This window comes from Ovis canadensis, chromosome 4 (genome assembly GCF_042477335.2).
Source record: "Ovis canadensis isolate MfBH-ARS-UI-01 breed Bighorn chromosome 4, ARS-UI_OviCan_v2, whole genome shotgun sequence".
Taxonomy (NCBI): Eukaryota; Metazoa; Chordata; class Mammalia; order Artiodactyla; family Bovidae; genus Ovis; species Ovis canadensis.
The window spans coordinates 99,832,818-99,853,909 of NC_091248.1; the positions used below are offsets into that span (position 1 = coordinate 99,832,818).

Below are 21,092 nucleotides of genomic sequence, written 5' to 3' on the forward strand. Positions count from 1 at the left end.
TAATAGAGTGAAAAACACAGTAATAAACAATAATATCTTGGCTCAGCCCCTCCATCTAGGTTGCTAGAAATTCATCTTGCCCTATTCACTCTCATTATAAAGAACATTTTGCAACTTTGCAAAGGGATATTGGAATGAAAATACACACACACACACACACACACACAGAGACAGCATTCTCAAGGCCACAGATTTGTAATTCTTGCAGGAGGCAATGTTTCTCAGCATCTATTCAATAAACAGCTATCTGTGGGGTAGTTAATATCCAAAGCAATATGGCATACAGTGATGAAAGAGTTGAAGCAAACGCTCGAATTCTATCTTCATGTTGACCCCAGTGCCGACATCACCTGTTTAATTTGCACCTACCACTGCTGTATGTTCTAGCCACTTTTATACTGAAGACACTTTCTATTTTCTATCACAGTATTGTCTCTGTAACTTAACTCTCCTAAGAGTCTCTCTTTGTTATTTTGGAGAAGGAAATGGCAACCCATTCCAGTATTCTTGCCTGGAGAATCCTGTGGACGGAGGAGCTTGGTGGGCTACAGTCCACAGGTCGTGAAGAGTTGGACACGACTGAGCAACTTCACTTTCACTTTGTTATCTAGCACAGCAAAATCTCACTGTGAGTGTGCTTGCAGAGCCCCATCCCGTGATTCTATACTGCGCCATTCACCCAAGTCACATCATCGTTTTTAGAGATATACTGGAAGCACATTAAGCCTGACCCTATGCCTTGCTGTATCATGTTTCCCCCTCGCTTGTGAGGAGCAGGCAAATCAGCCTTCTCAATCACTTCATCTGCTACACCATTCTTTTTTATTCCTTTTTAAATTCCCTACTAAATTTCAGTAAATTTCTTTTACATTCTTCTGTCTCTCCCTTATAGTCTTCCTCCCTTCCTGTTTCATTTTCATTTTTTATGACTTGCCAATTTTATTTTGGAAGTAAGAGAATGACCTTCAAATAGTACTGACTTCTCTTGTTCAGTCACTCAGTCCTGTCTGACTCTTTGCAACTCCTTGGACTGCAGCATGCCAAGCTTCCCTATCCTTCACTATCTCCCAGAGGTTGCTCAAACTCATGTCCATTGAGTCAGTGATGCCATCCAATCATCTCAGTCTCTGTCACCCCCTTCTCCTTCTGCCCTCAGTCAGAGTCTTTTCCAGTGAGTTAGCTCTTCGCATCAGGTGGCCAAAGTATTGGAGCTTCAGCTTCAGCATCAGGCTTTCCAATGAATATTCAGGGTTGATTTCCTTTAGAATGGACTGGTTTGATCTCCTTGCTGTCCAAAGGACTCTCAAGAGTTTTCTCCAGCACCACAGTTTGGAAGCATCAATTCATGGGCCTTCTTTATGGTTCATGTCTCACATCCGTTCATGATTACTGGAAAAACTGACTTATCTATTTATATGTAAATTATCTTAGATGAATCAATAATGGATTGTATTCTTAAAATTAATAAGAGAGTATCTCCTAGGTTTAAAATGAAAAGAGCATATAATTAGGTTTGTATTCAATCATAATGCTTCAATGAATGAAGGGAAGAAAAAAAATAACAATTAAACTCTATTTCTTATAATATTTACTTAAACTGAAATGTATTCTCTATATGTCAACCTACCCAAAATATAAAATCCTATCCAAATTTCATTTTTGTAACACTTGTATGTCTTAAAGACAAAGGTATTCATTTAGTAAAAATCAAATGGAAGAAAGAATTTAGAAATTCTTCATGTTCTATGAAACTTCTATAGCATTGAAAAGTGATTTACATGTTAGCATTTTCAAGATGCTGATGATCGATTTAATTTTGGGCTTGACTCTTAAAACTGAAATTACCAAGCTAAATTTAAACGTTGTAATCATTCTTCCTGCAGCCGTAGAATACACTACTCTCTTTGGAAAATATCGTCAGGGGCAATGTACTGTTTGTTTACAGGTCTCCCTTGCGTTTATAATATTACTTCTTTTAAGTGGGAAAAAGCTCCATGGGGGATACCTTCATTGCCAAGTGTATGTGATGAATACAGAAAACTCCCAGTTCGGCATTGCAAGCTCGTCACGTTCTCTTGTTTGCTTTGCTGGAGAGAGCGGCCTCTGAGCAGATCCCCCAGTGTCTCCCTGTGCCTTTGTCATGGTTTGCTTCTTGTTTATTTTACCTAAGTCGGTGTCATTGGGTGGTTTTGATCATAAACCAGCATCTGCTGCTATTTCACACATGTTTAAGTTATAGAAGGACCCCAAGTTCCTAGGGTATAGCACATAATTCTTTCTCTCAGCCCTTTGCCCACACACTCTGCCACAGTTCAGGAATGTCCTATTGTAAGCAGAGCCTTGTCACTCTACCCCTCTGGGCTGCACTGCACGCTCAAACATCATTCAGCAGACCAGATGTCTTCATGAATTTTAGTCTGCACCTTGGACTGACCACTTTTTGTCTCCAGATGAGAAAACTCTTCAGACCATTAACATCCACAAATGAGAAGGACTGAGCTGGGCAAATCAACATTTCACCCACTATTCTAGCAATGCCATGTGCTACCCTAGCAATGCCAAGGCTCCAGTAGTAAGGATAGTGAATTGTGAATGAATTATTAAAAGCTGGCAATGAATGTGTATATTTTACATGTGAAACAAGTATGAGAGTCTAAGAATAGGAAAATGTGTGAGAACATCTTTATCCATTTTTGTAAGAACCTTTGTATGAAAGAATTCTTTGAATCTGTTAAAAAGATAATACTGATTAATTTTAAAAATTCAGATTCTTTTTTTTTGTTTGCTGCTAGAGTAAGTTTTACTTCATTGGTATTGTGGCTCTTTTCTCACATAGTTATAGAGAAATCTATATATGTATATATTTTATCATATTTATAGAGATACCAGTTATCTAATAATTGAAAAAGACGACAACATCTCTCTCTCCCTCTTTTTAGTCTTTGACATATCTGAAAATCTTTCAAAATTGTACATTTTTGTAACATGTATCCTTCTGTATGATCATACAATCACCTCTGTTTCCATTTTGTATAACAATGATCTTAATTATAAGGTAAATCTGGCAAGCTCTAGGTACTTCAGTTGGTTTACATCTTATTTGAAAATGTTGGGAATGGAAACAGTAAAAATATAAAGCAACATCTATGAAATTTTCAGAGCTATATTTTTCAATTTGAATAATATACATACTGGAACATAAGGCATTTAAACAAAACGCATTTATCATATTCTAATGTGGATATCAACACATTCTTTAAACATCTCTACAATTAAAAATCTATAAAACCAAGTCAACAGGTAACTGCCTTAGTTGATGGTGTGAGGACTACTAACAGTGTACTGCTTAATAGCTAACAGGGGCAACATTCTGTGGAGCAATCGATTCCAATATACTGTAATAAATGCTATGATAAAAGAGGTTACAGATGCTACTGAAGCAGAATTGAACAATGATGAAGTGTCGAAACAATAGCATTAAATGGCAGGAACAGAAAGTGAATATCACGAGAAAAGAAAGAATTTCATTCAAAGAGGATAACATATGTGATGACTAGGAGTCTGGAGAGAAAGATATTTAAGAAACTGAAGATATGCTTAACTTTATCATGAAGTTTGATGTAGCTGTGGTAAATGACAAAAGAGGAAAAGGTTAAGAGGGTCCAATTAGGAAGAATCAAACCATGCGAAAGCGTTTGGGACTTTATATTGAGGGCAGTGGAGAGCTGCTAAAGAACTGTAAGTGAGTTAACTCTGGCTGGAGGAGGAATAAACTGGAAGGAGACTGGTGTAGTGCATAACATTCAGGCACATTTGAAATAATTTGATTGAGAGATGTTTTCTGAACTAAATTAGAGCACTGGTGATGGATTTTCAATCAAAAGAAAAAAATTGAAATTAATTTATAACTAACTTGATTTCTTACCTTTAAGTGTAGACTATCAAAAGAGCACAGACACTCCTAAAACATTTCTTAAAAGTCCTCTGTTTGCTTCTAAATTTGTAACCTCTATTCCTTCTGATTCTCCAACACAACCAAACTCAAAGTGAGGTTCATTGACCTCTAGGGCTCCCCCAGGACATTTCTGGGAATTCACAAGATCAAATCTAACTTCATTTTATTAAGATGTTATTTTTTTCCCTACTGTGTTGGTCTTTTTACTAATGGTGCAAAAGCAATGTTCGGTAAAACCTTTGATAGTTTTGCCATAGTCACTTGTAGTCATTATATTCCTCACTTGCAAAAGAAGCCTTTAAAAGCCAGTAAATTACTAATTTTAATAATTAGTAATTTAATTAGTAATTTCAACCCTTGGGTACTCATCTTTTTAATAATCTTGTGACCAAAAAGAAATTGCAGTCCATATAAACTGTCTCAGGGAGGGGAGGTAGAAGGGGAAAAAAAAACCAAAAACTTGTGTGGTTGTCTTCAGTTGTGAGCTGAACTAGACAGTTTTTTCTTACAGCTTCATCTTTACCTGAAAGAGCAAGATAGACAAACTTGTGATTGTTCAGATTTGGTTGTCTGGCTGACATATCAAAATATGAATAAAATGAACCCTTCATGTGAAGAAAAACTACTGACAATATTTGTTATCAATAATAAAATTCACATTTTCTGGTGAAAATCAGAAAGTTGAAAAACTCGTGTCTGTCACTATAAGATTGACATCTAACAAAGACATTCTTGATGGGACTGGAATATTTTTTAAGGATGACTTTTCTATTTAGTATAATGAAATATGTCAACATTTGGAAAATCTGTCTCAATGAATTAATGTTTTCCAAATGACCTAGATATGATTTTACAAACTTATATGTAGATAACAGATCCATTCAAAGTGAAAGCTGAATCAATGGATTTTAATGTTACAGAGTCCATCTCACTGATGGGTGTGTTCATTTGCTAGGGCTGCCATAACATAATATCACAAACAGGATGGCTTAAGCCACAAGAATTTGTTTTCTCAAAGTTCCGACCATTGTTTATCCAACCAAGATCAAGGTGCCAGCAGATTTGATTTCTCCTGAGCCTTCTTTCCTTGACTGGCAGATGGCCATCCCGTTGCTACGTCCTCACAGGGACTTTTTCATCCCTGTTATCTCTCTCCTTTTTACAAGGTTACCATTCACTTTATAGCAGAGCTTCACATTTAAAACCCCATTTAATCTTAGTTGCTTCTTTGAAAGCTCTATGTCCAAAAACAGTCACAATGGGGTTAGTGCTTCAAACATAAATTTGGAGGAACATGATTCAGTTTATAACAGTCTGTTTTCAGATTCCATATTGAAATCAACTTTTAAGCATCTACCACTTCCCAAGTTTTGGTCTAGTACTGAAGCATATCCATAATTATCTGATAAAGCTGTTGAACTACTATTCCCTTTCTCAAATATATATTTTTGTGAAGCCAGATTTTCTTCACATACTTCAAACAAAACAGAGTATAAGAGATTGAATGCATATATCCAGCTGCCTATATTAAGCCACACATTTGCAAAATGTACAACAATGCCTCTCTCCCACTGATTGTTTACTTTCAAAGATATTTTTCATAAAAACATGCTTTATAAATATCCAATGGAATTTTTCTTTTATTTTTAATGAATCAATACTTTTAATCTTAATATCTAGCATGATTAATATCTGTAACCACAATGCACCTAAACAAAAGCTGTTTTGGGTTCTCATTACTTTCTAAGTGTCTGAAGGGTTATTTGGACCAAAAGGTTTAACATGTACAGCTTTAGAATATCAGCATAGATGTTAGCTATGAGTCTTTATAACTTGTGGTTACCCTGAAGATGATTCATCAAAGTCAAAGAACAAGTAAGAAGAAATCAGCAACTGAGAAATACTTGTATTTAAAGGTCAGGTAGAGAAGAATGAGCTGGTAAAGAATGAAAGGAAGACCTACATTTTGTGAGGTGCTATACTGAGATCTAGGTACACTGAAATAAGCAAAACAAACATGGTCTATGCTTCTACTGAGCTTACAGTTCAATGGAAAAGGGGGGGGGAAATTTTGGCGGGGAGAATGACCAGGAAAACTAGTTTTAAGGAGGAAGAGGTGAGTATCGATTACTGCAGAAAATACGTTTAGCTAAGGACAAAAAAAGTACTCCCCGTGGAGTTAAGGGGGTTGGTCATGGTGAGCTTGTTGAAAGCAGAGTTAGTGGGTATGGAATGGTTACAAGACCCTGAGGATTCTGCCTTTTTAGCATTCAGAAAATAGGTCATCATCTAGTCCTCTCTCAGATGAGAAAGGAGAACTGTCCAGTCTTTGAGGGAAGGAAAGTTTCTGGGTTAATCAGCCTCATCATCAGTGTTTGGTGCCTATCACCCTATGTTTCTCTCACTTTAATCACCGCTCCCTCTCTGTCTCTTTCATAAACACACACACACAAACACACACAGTCCTCCATTCACAACTGTTCCTGAGACCTTAGATTAGGATGCAGTGGTAGGAAGGGTATTACTTCATTCAACAACATAAATCCCTGTTGATCAGTTCTAATTCCTAAAGCCCATGGCCTCAGGATGAATCTACATTTAATGCCACTAAATGTATGCTCATTCATCCTAGATGAATCCTAGAAGACATCTCCTGAATCAATCAAAACATTAATATTTTCACTATGACAGATCTTCAAATATTTAAAGACAGTCATTTCTTATCCTTTTAGTATTTTGTTCTCTAATGTAAATATCACCAATTCTTTCAAGCAGTTCTCAGACGACAAGATTTGTATTACTCCATTCATCCTGATAGCTTCCCTCAAGACATATCTCTGTATGTTAATGCCTCTATAAAGATTGCCCAGATTGCATACTGTATTTCTTCAGGTGTGTTTACAATTATATATGTCCATTGGAACTATTACACCTCTTGACATAGAAACTACAGTGTTTTTAATAACTTAAAGAAACATCATAAATGTACATTTACTTGTCTAGCATGGCAAGGATAAAGCCATGCTAGACAAGGATAATGTTTTGTAGAGACATTTAAAATGGAATATCATTCATACCATATATATATATATATATATATATATATATATATGTATGTGCACGTGTGTGTGAATATAATATACAGAAGGAGATCAGCCCTGGGATTTCTTTGGAAGGAATGATGCTAAAGCTGAAACTCCAGTACTTTGGCCACCTCATGCGAAGAGTTGACTCATTGGAAAAGACTCTGATGCTGGGAGGGATTGGGGGTAGGAGGAGAAGGGGACGACAGAGGATGAGATGGCTGGATGGCATCACTGGCTCAATGGACGTGAATCTGAGTGAACTGCAGGAGTTGGTGATGGACAGGAAGGCCTGGCGTGCTGCGATCCGTGGGGTTGCAAAGAGTCGGACATGACTGAGCGACTGAACTGAACTGAACTGATACTTGTATATGTGCACACTTATCATTTTTAGAGAACAATTTGAAAATAGCTTTTAAGAGAAATGAAAATAGTTGTAATGTTTTGCCAAGTAACACCATTCCTGATCATTGATTTTATAGGGATAATTTTAAAAAGGATAACCCCTCTGCCATTGCCTGAGCTTGAACATCTTTGTCTCTGTCCTGGAGAATTGTTCATTTCATCTGCGGTCTCTTCCTTGTTAGTCTGTCTACTGCTTTATTCCCAGACATGTTATTCTAAGTCCCAATTTAGTCATTTCACCTTTCTACTTCAAAACCCTCCAGTGGTTCCCCATCAATTGAAAAGACAAATTTCCTAACCCGATATCCACAGCCTTTCACAGTCTGGATCCTGCCTGTTTCCATATCCATCGCTTACTATTGCCCAACTACCCCTCCCAGCTTCAGTCATACGGTGGGTGGGAGGGTCTTATACCTCCAGCTCTGACTTTCTAGAGGATGAAGGAAGGGGACTTGAGGAGGGTGAGAAGAGGATCATAATCAGTATTATCTGGAAGTTTTTCAAACTGTAGAGGTCCCTCTCCCATTTCTCAGAAATACTCATATCCCCCAACCAGAGGTGGTAACCCCTTGTCGAGCGTCGTGGCAGTGTTAAGCCATTGTGAACAGAGAGTGTCATGTCCTTTGGTTGAATTAAAATAGATAAGAGATGGAGCAGCACTGCTCTCCCTGTCTGTGTGCTGTGTAAAATCCAAATCTCTTCAGAATTCTGTTCAAATATTACCTTTTCTCTGAAACTCTGTCTTCTGTCACCAGGGGTTACATACACATTGTATTCATTTGAGCTATTTCAGACAGCTATTATTTGGTCATTTTTAGCCCTCAGGACACTCAGTGTAATATGGTTCAATCTACTAGCAGATCTCTGAGCACATATCTCACTGCATTTAATCCCTTGTTTATAAATAAGTCTGTCTCCCACTTTGTTACCTCTGGAACATAGAAAACACATTGTATTCCTGATAGCTAGCACTATTACCTGGCATGTAGTAAATGCTTGATAAATGAGTATTGGATGAAATGATGATTAACTTTAAAATATATATATATAGACTAATACTCAATGGTAGAAGTAATATGACATTTTATAATCATCAAAATTAGTTCAGTATTGAGACCATGAGCAAACATGCAGTAATACTTGTAGTATAACAACAGGATTAAAACATAAGATGGTTTATGCAACAGACAAAGTTTGAAGAAAGCATGAAATGTTAAGATAAGTGATGAGATTATGATAATTTTATAACTGAGAAATTATGTTCTTTTAACAATATTTTTAAAAGAAATGCATTTTTAAGTTTTGGTTAAATACAGGTGGGGTTTCTCTGGTGGCTCAGATGGTAAAGAATCTGCCTGCAATGTGGGAGATCTGGGTTTGATCCCTGGGTTGGGAGGATCTCCTGGAGAAGGGAATGGCAGCCCACTCCAGTATTCTTGCCTGGAGAATCCCATGGACAGAGGAGCCTGTCAGGCTACAGTCCATGGGGTCTCAAAGAATTGGACATAACTGAGTGAATAACACTTTCATTTTTAAATACAGGGTAGGCATGTGTCATACCATTTGCTTACTGTTGAGGGCCTAGAACGTTACGTCTTTACATCTCCTTACATTTTCGTCATGCAGGTGTGTTATGGATGATCAACAACTGTTTGTTAAACAAATGGAAAATTTAAGTGCCCAGAAGTTTAGGTAAGGGAAAAATAGCTAGAAAGTATTTGTTAAGGGGTTCCAGTGAATCAAAGCTAGACTTGCTTCAGTTGCATTTAGAAGAAGCACTGGTGAAACAATAAAAAATGGGTCCAGTGCTGTGGGAGGCCCAACTCCCTCAGATCCCCGACCTGTGTCCTAAAGGTGGTGATGAGGTCAAGCTTCCTGGGAGCGTTTAACTAAACCGCAGGAGGGATCTACCAGAAAAAGATAGCAAGTTCTTATTAGTTTTACTTTTTTCCTTTTCTCCTTTTGTGCAGTGGGTAAAAAACTATCAAAGGGAAAAAAAGCAAGTGTGCCCATGCCCGGAATTTTCATCTCTTTCGGTGCTGTCGGTGTAAGTTTTCACTGAAGCCCAGGGAGGCTGACAAATCACACTCCTGAGCCGCGGTTGTGAGCCCTGTCTCTCATAAGCAGGACCTTGTAGCACTTGGGTCTGAGCACAGGCTATGGTTCTAGGAAACACCATTTCTTCTTATTTTTCTTTCCTTTCTTGCATTTTACTTATTTTTCTATCCCAATTTTCTCTTCTGTGAACCATGCAGGAATTCATATGCAGGGAACTGAAGGAGAAACTATACTAAAAGGAGAAATGGTTAAGCCAAGAGCTCCTATTCTGGTTTGGAGTTTATTGCTTGTTTGCCTTTGGACGGTGGCCTCTTGCGGGGACACAAACTAGAGAGATTGTTAAATCTCATGGGTCCCAATGTGATGCTTTGACCTAATTAGTTTATTTTCACTGCTGTGTAAAAAGATCTTAGAGAAAAAAATAGACCTTTCCAGGTGTGAGCTATTACCCTGAAATAGCATTTCCCACCTGCGTTCATCTGCAATCATTGTCCATTAGTAGATGTCAGAGGACACATTGTCTTCTACTTAAGACTCACAGGAGTGGCAGAATTTAAGAAAAAAGAAATGAGATGTATTTGCATCATAGGAAACTATTGACATCAAAGCTGTAGGAAGAAAACATGAATAATGTAGTGAATATTAAAATTTATATATATAGACAGTAAATTTTAGACTGTCTACCTTCCCATTCCTTATAGTTTGCATTATGTTTTCAAAAGCTTGTGTTTCTTAAACTTTGAAAGTAACTGGATGTACAGGAAGGGCATCATCTCATTTTTACAGAAAATAGTATAAAGCACAAGGTAACGATGGTTGTCATAAATGGAGAACCTTGGTAAAAAATGAATTGTGCAGTCATACAATTTAGAACCAATCTAACCTTAGACTGAACATTAGTAATGATAATAATATTAATAACAACAGAATTCAGGAGAAATCTAAATAATTAAATTGAACTATAGTTCCTTCTGGAATATATAACACTTGTGTATACATTATGGCTGGCCTCAATGGAATCCATCATTTCTACCCTTTCCCATTTTTCCGTTTCTCAATGAAGTATGTTGGTTCCATATTTGGGCAATGGAAGTGTTTTCTCAGCTTTCTTTAGGAGACTTTGCTGCCCCATGAAGGTGCTGTGTGCTATATTAAAGAAAATTAAGATCTGGAATTTAGATCCTCAGCCATGTGATACTTGGTCTAACCAGATGGAAATGTTAGGAAATTGGACTTAAGAGTATGAAGGCTGAAATGTTGATCATGATAATTTAAAATATGACTACAGACTTGAGAAGTACAGAGCTTAAAAGGAAAAGAGACACACAAACAATAAAAGAAGGGAAGACCATCAGATTTTATTATACTTCTGAGATGGATAAATTATTGTTGTTATATATACGAAGATTACATTATTTCCAGTCAAAATTGGCTGTCATCACTGTTGACAAGCTTAAGGGGAGTACAAAAAAACAAATAGAGAGGAAACCCAGGGTAGAGTAGACAAATATTCTCATGGTAGATATTAGTATGTACAGTGATTCAGGAATGAAGGGTAGTCTATAAATAAAATAATGATGATATGTAGTTTAGTTAGGAAATATAGAGTAGGAGATAAATAAAATAATTAGGTGGATTATGTTAATACAGTAATTAAAATGCAATATTTGATTAATAAGAGTTGTCCTATGAGTCATTTATAGACTTGTAACAGAAAGAGATCTCAGTGTATTAGCTCAGGTGTTAAAGTATGCAAGAAACAGTTTTCTATATTTTTCTCTAGCTGAACTTAATTTGTATTCTGGGCCTCAGTTCCATCAAGTGGCAGAAACTCAATCTCAATCAGCTTTCACCGACTCTCCTCCAGGACTGTGTCTACAAATTGCCAGGTGGGGGGCCATCTGGCCCTCCGTGTCATCAACTATCCCTGCTGGCACCCGCTGAGACGTCCTTCTTTCAGTCTGGTCTGTGGTCACTGGTCCTTGCAGGTTGCCACTGCAGCCTCCTTGTCCTCATTCCAAGGACACATTCAGTCTGCTGGCTCTCTGTGCATTTTTCACTGGAGAAATTTTGCTTCTCCTGTCCTGCCCTGCACTAAGGACAACTCTGTGAGCTGCTCTTAGCCTATGCCTACTCAAGTCTTGCTTTTAGAGAGTCCTGATTCATCTGAAGTTTTTGTCATTATTCTCTCAACACTGGATTTATTCCATGGACATTGATAAAGCAAACATCCTTTCTCAGCGATGTCTCAGTGATATCTAGACTCTTCTTTTTTGCCTCTCACTTTCTTTTTCTTCCTAGCCTATGGAATTTTGCCATGGAGAGGGAGCTAACATAGGAAGAACAGCTTTTATCTACACATTCTGCACTCTTCCAAATTGTTGGGGTTTTGAAACTCAAAATCCTATGGCTATGTTTTATCTAATTTTATTTCTGGCATGTTGGTCACTAATTGATACAATGAGAATGAAATATTCTAACTACCTGAGTTAGGGGAAGGAGCATAAGATTAAAAAAAACAAGTACCAAAAAATCACGTTGGTAATATGATAATATTCTAACCTTCTAGAGCTTATTTTCAAGTAATCAGATAAACCTGTATTATGTAGTTACATATATGCCACTGAACAGTATAGTAATTTGTTTTACCTGTTTCTTATCAGATACTGAACAATACAGAGAATATGTTTCTAGATTTGAAACTAGTGGTTTTTTGTACTAACCACTGGAAACAAACTGAAGCCATCACATTAGACTGCAGGTCTGTGTTGTCAGATTCTGAATGGCTAACAAATGTGATCCAGCTTTATCCAGTAATAAAGTTTGGAGTGCCTTTAGGGATACATGCCTCTTAGATAATATTTCCTTAAAAAAAAAATCACTTCTCTGACTTGATGAATTAGAATTTGAAGAGTAGGGATTATGGATTATGCTTCATAGTAAAAGTCTGGAAGATTGGACTTTTATTGATCATAAAAGGTAAGATATTTATTTTGGAAGTCAGGTGAGCAGCTTGGAAACTTATTATGAAGCTGAAGGGACTTGAGGACCAGTCCACCTCCGATCAAAAGTGTCCACAGGCAGCCTCATTTTCTCCAGGAACAATTTAGGATTTGTGGCAGCAGAGGTCAAGTGCTTAATTTAGTACCCACAATCTTATAGATATAAGTAAAAAATTCGATCTAGATGTCATCATGAGTTGGTCATAGTGGTGGAACAATTTCCTTATGCTCTCCTAGAACATCTTATGCTCATTGTTAGTACTCTTAGTGTATCCACTTGATAAAAATGTGTTCAATTTCAGTCAGTTCAGTCGTTCAGTCATGTACGAATATTTGCGATCCCACGGACTGCTGCACGCCAGGCTTCCCTGTCCATCACCAACTCCAGGAGCTTGCTCAGCCTCCTGTCCATCGAGTCGGTGATGCCATCCAACCATCTCATCCTCCGTCTTCCTCTTCTTCTGTCTTCAATCTTTCCTTCTGTCTTCAATCTTTCCTTCTGTCTACAATCTTCAAACCCTAGCATTAGGGTCTTTTCCAATGAGTCAGTTCTTCGCATCAGGTGGCCAAAGTATTGGAGCTTCAGCTTCAGCATCGGTGCTTCCAATGATATTCAGGACTGGTTTCTTTTAGGACTGACTGGTTTAATCTTTGTCTAAGAGACTCTCAAGTCTTCTCCAGCACCACAGTTCAAAAGCATTAATTCTTTGGCACTCAACTTTCCTTAAGGTCCAACTCTCACATCCACACATGACTACTCGAAAAACCATACCTTTGACTATATGGACCTTTGCCAGTAAAGTAATGTCTCTGCTTTTTAATATGTTGTCTGGGTTTGTCATAGCTTTTCTTCCAAAGAGCAAGTGTCTTTTAATTTTATGGCTGCTGTCACCATCTGCAGTTATTTTGGAGCCCCCCAAAATAAAGTCTGTCACTATTTCCATTGTTTCCCCATCTATTTGCCGTGAAGTGATGGGACCAGATGCCATGATCATTGTTTTTTGAATGTTGAGCTTTAAGCTAGTTTTTTCACTCTCCTCTTTCACTTTCATCAAGAGGCTCTTCAGTTCTTCGTCGGTTTCTTCCATAAGAGTAGTGTCATCTGAATATCTGAGGTTATTGATTTTCTCCCAACAATCTTGATTCCAGCCTGTGCATCATCCAGCCTGGCATTTTACATACTGTTGAGTTCAATTCAGTTCAGTCACTCAGTCATGTCTTTGTGACCCCATGGACTGCAGCACGCCAGGCTTTCCTGTCTATCACCAACTCCTGACGCTTGCTCTAACGCATGTCTATCAAGTCAGTGATGCCATCCAACCATCTCATCCTCTCTTGTCCCCTTCTCTTCCTGCCTTTAATCTTTCCCAGCATCAAAGTCTTTTCCAATGAGTCATTTCTTTGCATCAGGTGGCCAGAGTTTCAGCTTCTGCATGTGTCCTTCTAACGATATACTCTGCATATAAGTTAAATAAGCAGGGTGACAATATAGGCTTTTTTTTTTTAAGTTTTCATCTTTAATGAAATGACTTTGGAAATAACATACATTTCCATCACACCAACACTACAGTTTTCAGAGTCACTGTAAGATACACAGAATTATATCCATAATTAATATGAATGCCAACATTTCAAGCAGTAATTTCTGTTACATGGCAAACAAAATCAAGAAAGCAACCATCAAACAAAAGAGACCCATAGCTTCCGACAAGGCAAATCCCAGGATAGCATATGAGAACAGCTGCTGCTTCAGTGAAGGGTTTCTGGCATAACCAATGATGAGACTGCCAAAGACTGTTCCAATACCAGCACCAGAACCAGCCACTCCTACTGTGGCAGCACCTGTGCTGATAAATTTGGCTGCCGTATCAATATCTCTGTTGACCACAGTGGTCTGAAATTCCCTTCGGATTAACTGAGACACACCATTCTGGGTGCCATTAAATACCGTAGAGCCCTCTCCAGTCCTAGTCTCTGGTCGAGATAACACTGATGCAGAAATTGGTCTGTATGCAACTCTGGATCCAGCTCTGATCAGACAGAGGTGGGGTGCAGCCAAGCTTGGCACAGGTGAACATCTTGCACTCTTCATGGCAGCGCAGCTGGAGGACTTGGGTGACAGGAGACGTGGGCTCCTCTCCTGCTTCCTTTCTTCCAGGGAGGTGGCGGCGGCCGCGGCAGCAGAGGTTGAAGGAATGGGGCTAGGGTGACAATACAGTCTTGGGGTACTTCTTTCCCAATTTGGAGCTAGTTCATTGTTCCATGTCCAGTTCTAACTGTTGCTTCTTGACCTGCATACAGATTTCTCAGGAGGCAGGTAAGGTGGTCTGGTCTTCCCACCTCTTGAAGAATTTTCCACAGTTTGTTGTGATCCACACTGTCAAAGACTTTTGCGTAGTCAATGAAGAAGAAGTAGATGTTTTTATGGAATTCTCTTGCTTTTTCTATGATCCAGCAGATGTTGGCAGCTTGATATCTGGTTTCTGTGCCTTTTCTAAATCCACCTTGAACGTCTGGAATTTCATAGTTCATGTACTGTAGAAGCCTAGCTTGGAGAATTTGAGCATTACTTTGCTAGAGTGTGAGATGAGTGCAACTATGTGACAGTTTGAACATTCTTTGGCATTGCTTTTCTTTGGGATTGGAGTGAAAACTGACCTTTTTCAGTCCTGTGGCCACTTCTGAGTTTTCCAAATTTGCTGGCATATTAAGTACAGCACTTTAACAGGATCATCTTTTAGAATTTGAAATAACTCAGCTGAAATTCCATTACCTCCAACAGCTTTGTTCTTAGTGATGCTTCCTAAGGTCCATTTGACTTCGCACTCCAGGATGTCTGGCTCTAGATGAGTGATTACACCATCCTGGTTATCTGGGTCATGAAGATCTTTTTTGTATAGTTTTTCTGTGTATTCCTGCCACCTCTTCTTAGTATCTTCTGCTTCTGTTAGGTCCATACCATTTCGGTCCTTTATTGTGCCCATCTTTGCAAGAAATGTTCCCTTGATATCTCTAATTTTCTTGAAGAAATCTCTAATCTTTCCCATTCTGTTGTTTTCCTCTATTTCTTTGTACTGATCACTTAGGAAGGCTTTCTTAACTCTCTTTGCTGTTCTTTGGAACTCTGCATTCAGATGGGTATATCTTTCCTTTTCTCTTTTGCCTTTTGCTTCTCTTCTTTTCTCAGCTGTTTGTAAGGCCTCCTCAGACAACCGTTTTACCTTTTTGCAGTTCTTCTTAGGGATAGTTTTGATCATGGCCTCCTGTACAGTGCATGAACTTCTGTTGATAGTTCTTCAGGCACTCTATCAGGTCTAATTCCTTGAATGTGTTTATCACTTCCTCTGTATAATCGGAAGGGATTTGATTTAGGTCATACCTGAATGGTTAGTGGTTTTCTCTTCTTTCTTCAATTTAAATACGAATTTTGCAAGGAGTTCATGATATGGGCCACAGTCACCTCTGATCTTATTTTTGCTGACTGTATAGAGCTTCTCCATCTTCAGCTACAAAGCATATAGTCAGTCTGATTTCAATATTGACCATCTGGTGATGTCCATGTGTAGCATCACCTATTGTATTGTTGGAAGAGGGCATTTGCTTTGACGAGTGTGTTCTCTTGGCAAAACTCTCTTGGCAAAGCAGCCTTTGGTCTGCTTCATTCTGTACTCCAAGGCCAAACTTCCCTGTTACTCCAGATATCTCTTGACCTCCTACTTTTACATTCCAGTCCCTTTTGATGAAAAGGATATCCTCTTTTGCTGTTAGTTCTAGAAGTTCTTTTAGGTTTTCATAGAACTGTTCAACTTCAGATTCTTCCAGCTTTAGTGACTGGGGCCTAGACTTGGATTACTGATATTGAATGGTTGGCCTTGGAAATGAACAGAGATCATTTTGTTGTATTTGAGACTGTACCCAAGTACTGCATTTCAGACTCTTTTGTTGACTATAAGGGCTACTCAATTTCTTCTAAGGGATTCTTGCCAACAGTAACAGAGATAAGGGTCATCTGAATTAAATTCGCCCATTCTGGTCCATTTTAGTTCACTGATTCCTAAAATGTGGATGTTTACTCTGGCCATCTCCTCTTTGACCACTTCCAAATTACCTTGATTCATGGACCTAACATTCCAAGTTCCTATGCAATATTGTTCTTTACAGCATCAGACTTTACTTCCATCACCCGTCACATCCACTACTAGGCATTATTTTTGGTTTGTTCGGCTTTAAATAAAATCTTTCATATAGATCAATTCGAATAATGTTTGTCAAAGATAAAGACATTAACACAAGGTATAATATTTACATAATATAGATAAGGGAGGAAGGCAAGAAATAAAAGACAGGAGAAGGAAGAAAGGAAGTCATGGAGGAAGAAAGTAGGAAGGAAAGGAAAGAAGAGGTGTGCATGAATGGAGATGAATATTTAGACCTTTAGGGAAGAACTTAATAGGTACTAAGAGCAGTTTATCATGGCGACTTCGTGATCAAAATAGTAATAAAACCATGTAAGATGCATTTTATTTTATCTATTTTATTTTTTTAAAGATGCATTTTAAGAATTAACTAAGTCCAATTACGGAGAAGGCAATGGCACCCCACTCCAGTACTCTTGCCTGGAAAATCCCATGGACGGGAGAGCCTGGTGGGCTGCAGTCCGTGGGGTCGCGGAGTCAGACACGACTGAGCAACTTCCCTTTCACTTTTCACTTTCATGCATTGGAGAAGGAAATGGCAACCCACTCCAATGTTCTTGCCTAGAGAATCCCAGGGATGGAGGAGCCTGGTGGAGTGCTGTCTGTGGGGTCACACAGAGTCGGACACAACTGAAGTGACTTAGCAGCAGTAGCAGCAGCAAGTCCAATTAAATCTAAAATACCTTGAAATCATAAAGTCCTACATTAAAAAATACATTTTGAGACTAAGAAGTGATCTTGTAGGACATCTCTCTGTCTGCCTTGATATGTGTATCATTAAAAATCAGATTTTATTGTGTACATGTAACCTGACATAAATTGTTTTTATTCATTTCAGTTTATTTATATACAGTTACTGAAATTATAAACCGTATTATATTGTTTTAAGGAGATTTTCCCCCATAATATTCATGCAGTATTCAATTCACAGATATTTATTAACCTTCTTATTCAGGTCAGAACATTGATCTAGAAATTTAAATTTTGTTCAGGGTGTCTGGGTTTTGGTTCAAGAAGGTCGATGGTGGAATAGCCATGCCTGATGCTACTTTGTTCCATATATGAACTGTTGGGCTGAGAGAATCAAGTCTCCACTTAATTAAGAAAGCAAACAATGTTTTGAAAAACACTGAACTTTGAATTGCCTTTTAGGAGAAATTAGGGTGTACTGTTCTTCAAATATATGTTGTAGGTGCCATATTTAAGGAAATAACTGAAATAGATTTTTCTCAGAATCTAGAGTCAACCAGTTACAATAGGATTTAAATTGGTTTTGAGTCAGAGGATCTTCAGATAGTGCTTTATTTTGAAACATGTAATCAAAATAGTAGTTTTCGGAAGAATAATTGAGTTCCAAACTTAGCTGCATCTTTGATCTATAAAAGTAGACACATTAATGTGAATTCTGAGAAATACTTGATTTGCCAGTCTTCAGCATCAGTTTAATAATCATTTACACATCATTACCAGGTAAATACTAAATATTAATTGAATCCCTGTTTTGGGTTGGTCAACATGGTAGACCTGGGTATAAAATTGATGACAAAGTCTCCTCTTCAGAATTTATAATCTTGGTTTATACATGCATCTGTGTTCCCCACAAGCTCTCTCCTGAAATTATACCATAAAAATTTACCTTCCTCATTGGTTCACCAGGTATTTCCTATATACTGATTTTTAAGGAAAACATAAACCTTCTCATGAGATTTGAAGGTACTTAATTCCTGCATAGCCTCTTCTGTGTTCTGTCTTGCTTGCTACCATGCCAAGAAGGAATGTGTGTGTGATGTCAGGGTGTTTTTGTTCCCCTCTGGGAATCTCTACTGAATCCAGACGTTAGAATGGCACAAATAACATTCATAATTCAAACTCTTTTAAATATAATCCAATCTTCAAAGGTTCAGAAGGCATAGGGATTGTATAGTGATGCCTTCATCATTATGAAACATTATTTTTAAATCTCCTGTAGATGTGTTGAGTGTTGGATAGTGAGGAATTCCATTTGCTATGTCATCAGATAAATCATACCAAATTGTAATCGGATTCTAGGATTCCTGAAATCCTGTTTACTTTCAATATAGAATTATGTTCATCGAGTATAGAAAAAGAAATTCTTAAGCTAGTTCTGTGATTTTGGTCATTCCTCCTTAAAAAAATTGTTGAAAACAAAGATTATACTTTATACTCATGTTCCAGGGAAGGAAGAATAACAGGAATACAATATAATTTAATCTTTGACTTTTAGGTGAGGCTTTTTACAAAATTTAAAACAGATGGCTAGTGATTTCAGATGAGAGATGGTGAACAATTTTCAGAAATGCAAGAATTTATTTCATTTTATTCAGCCAGGTATAAAACAAGGTTTTCTTTAGTTACTTGTAGGTTTCTGAATTCACTTTGCTGTACAGAAACTGAGGGAATGAAAACAGGTAACAAAATACTAACAAAATATTTTGAAAGGAGAGTAGTTAACCTAAAATGTGTACTTAGCATTTCTACCTCTCATTTATTTTCATTCATATTTTTTCCAGAGAGGGGCACTTCCAGAGTTCCCTGTATAACCGGATCCCTACCTGACTTCTGACACACTGAATTGTGCTCATATAAGCCTCTTCCTGAAATGAGTGCAGAAATATTTGTTGAATCTCAGAGTTTCTGTGATCCCAGTGAGCTTTAATATATTTCTGGCTTACGTCTTTTTGGGATTGTTCTTCTCTGAAGATATGTCTAATTATTCCATCTTTGAAAAAAAAAAAAGAAATATCTTAATGAAGGACAGATTTTCAATTAGCAGGTAACCAAAAGTGCTCAAAGTTTGAGGGTATCCTTTTCCTGTGACTATAGTAATCCTTCAGTTCAGTGCAAAGTAGGCAGAACATTTATGCTATTGATTCATCTTCCAGTGCCCACACTGATGGCTGCATGGAAATAAAATAATACAAGAGCACCTCACATTATACTACAGCTAGTGATTTCATGGAAGACAAGGTACATCAAACCATTTGCCTAGTTTTGGAAAGGCAGAATTAGGGAAAGGATAATTTTATAGATATTTTGAAATTAAACAATGTTCCATAGTACCTGAGAAACCTGCATGGGAATCCTTGAGTCTTTTCTTTGAAATTGTGTGAAATTATGTCCAAGCTATGTAACTTTTCTGTTACACAGATTACTCACCTATTTTAATAAAATATGCCTAAAACCTGTTAGAATGAAATTAGTGTGAAATTTAATATGATGATTAACATCAAAGGTATGTATGTGGAACATGGTAGAAACTTAATACGTATTTCTTTTGTTTGTTGCACAACAAGTGGGCACATCCTATTCATTTTGTTCTTCAGGAAATAGCTCTTTGGTTTTGAGGCTTGTTTATCAAAGTAGGGGTTAACTCATGGCAGGATGAGCTTTGTTTACTTTTACTTTATGTAGAGTGAACATGAACTCTATAATAGTCTGTAAAACAATAAATTACTTGTAAAAATAAATGGGTATCTAACAGGAAACCCAGAGAAAATGGAACAGAAAAATTGTCTTTTATACAGCATGTAATTATCCTGCCAGGGGTCTTCAACCTCCGGGCTGCAGACCAGTACCTCCAGGTCCTAATAGCAATGGCATTAGATTAGAAATAAAGTGCACAGCAAATGTTATGTACTTGAATTATCCCAAAACCTACTCCCACCCCCAGTCCATGGAAAAATTGTCTTCCATGAAACCAGTCCCTGGTGCAAAAAAAGCTGGGGACCATTTTCCTATACCTAGTTGGAAAATGAAACTTCTCCATCTTTGACTGCAACCTGTTATCTTAGCTGCACAACAACTAATTGCTGAGTGAGTTTAGTGAGTTTAACAAATGACTAGTTACAGAACTAAAATCAACTAGGGAAATATCATGGTGCTTCAAGGAATAAGCTTATCAGAAAATAATATATGTGCTCAAAACTTATGGTTACCACACTCTGCCCATGGCTGTAAATTTCTTTACAGCTATTGATGTGAATTTGTGTAAACTGCCAGCAAGTTGGGGCTTCCCTGGTGGCTTATGGTAAAGATCCACCTGCCAGGAGACTGGGTTCGAACCTTGGGTCAGGAAGATACCCTGGAGAAGGAAATGGCAACCCAGCCCAGTATTCTTGCTAGGGAATCCCATGGACAGAGGAGCCTGGGGGGGGGGGGGGTGGGGCGTTCACGGTCACAAAGAGTTGCACACGAATTAGCAACTAAGCATGCACACACGCACCAGCAGGTTGGCAGTCAGATCATATCCAAGCAAGTTCTTCCTATTTTCCACTTCTTATCTTTTCCCTTTGGTTAACTGAATGGGAAAAAAACCCATTTAGAATCAAAGACAAGGCCCAATTCTGATAAAAAGTACCACAGACCCTGGCAT

General features: G+C 37.9%; 1 protein-coding gene and 1 pseudogene across 1 annotated transcript in view; one reads left to right on the forward strand and one right to left on the reverse strand.

Annotated features, from left to right (window-relative positions):
- KCND2 (potassium voltage-gated channel subfamily D member 2) overlaps positions 1-21,092 on the forward strand; it is a 564,371-nt gene that overhangs the window by 197,734 nt on the left and 345,545 nt on the right. The window lies entirely within an intron of this gene.
- On the reverse strand, positions 13,998-14,581 carry LOC138439720 (ATP synthase F(0) complex subunit C3, mitochondrial pseudogene; annotated as a pseudogene).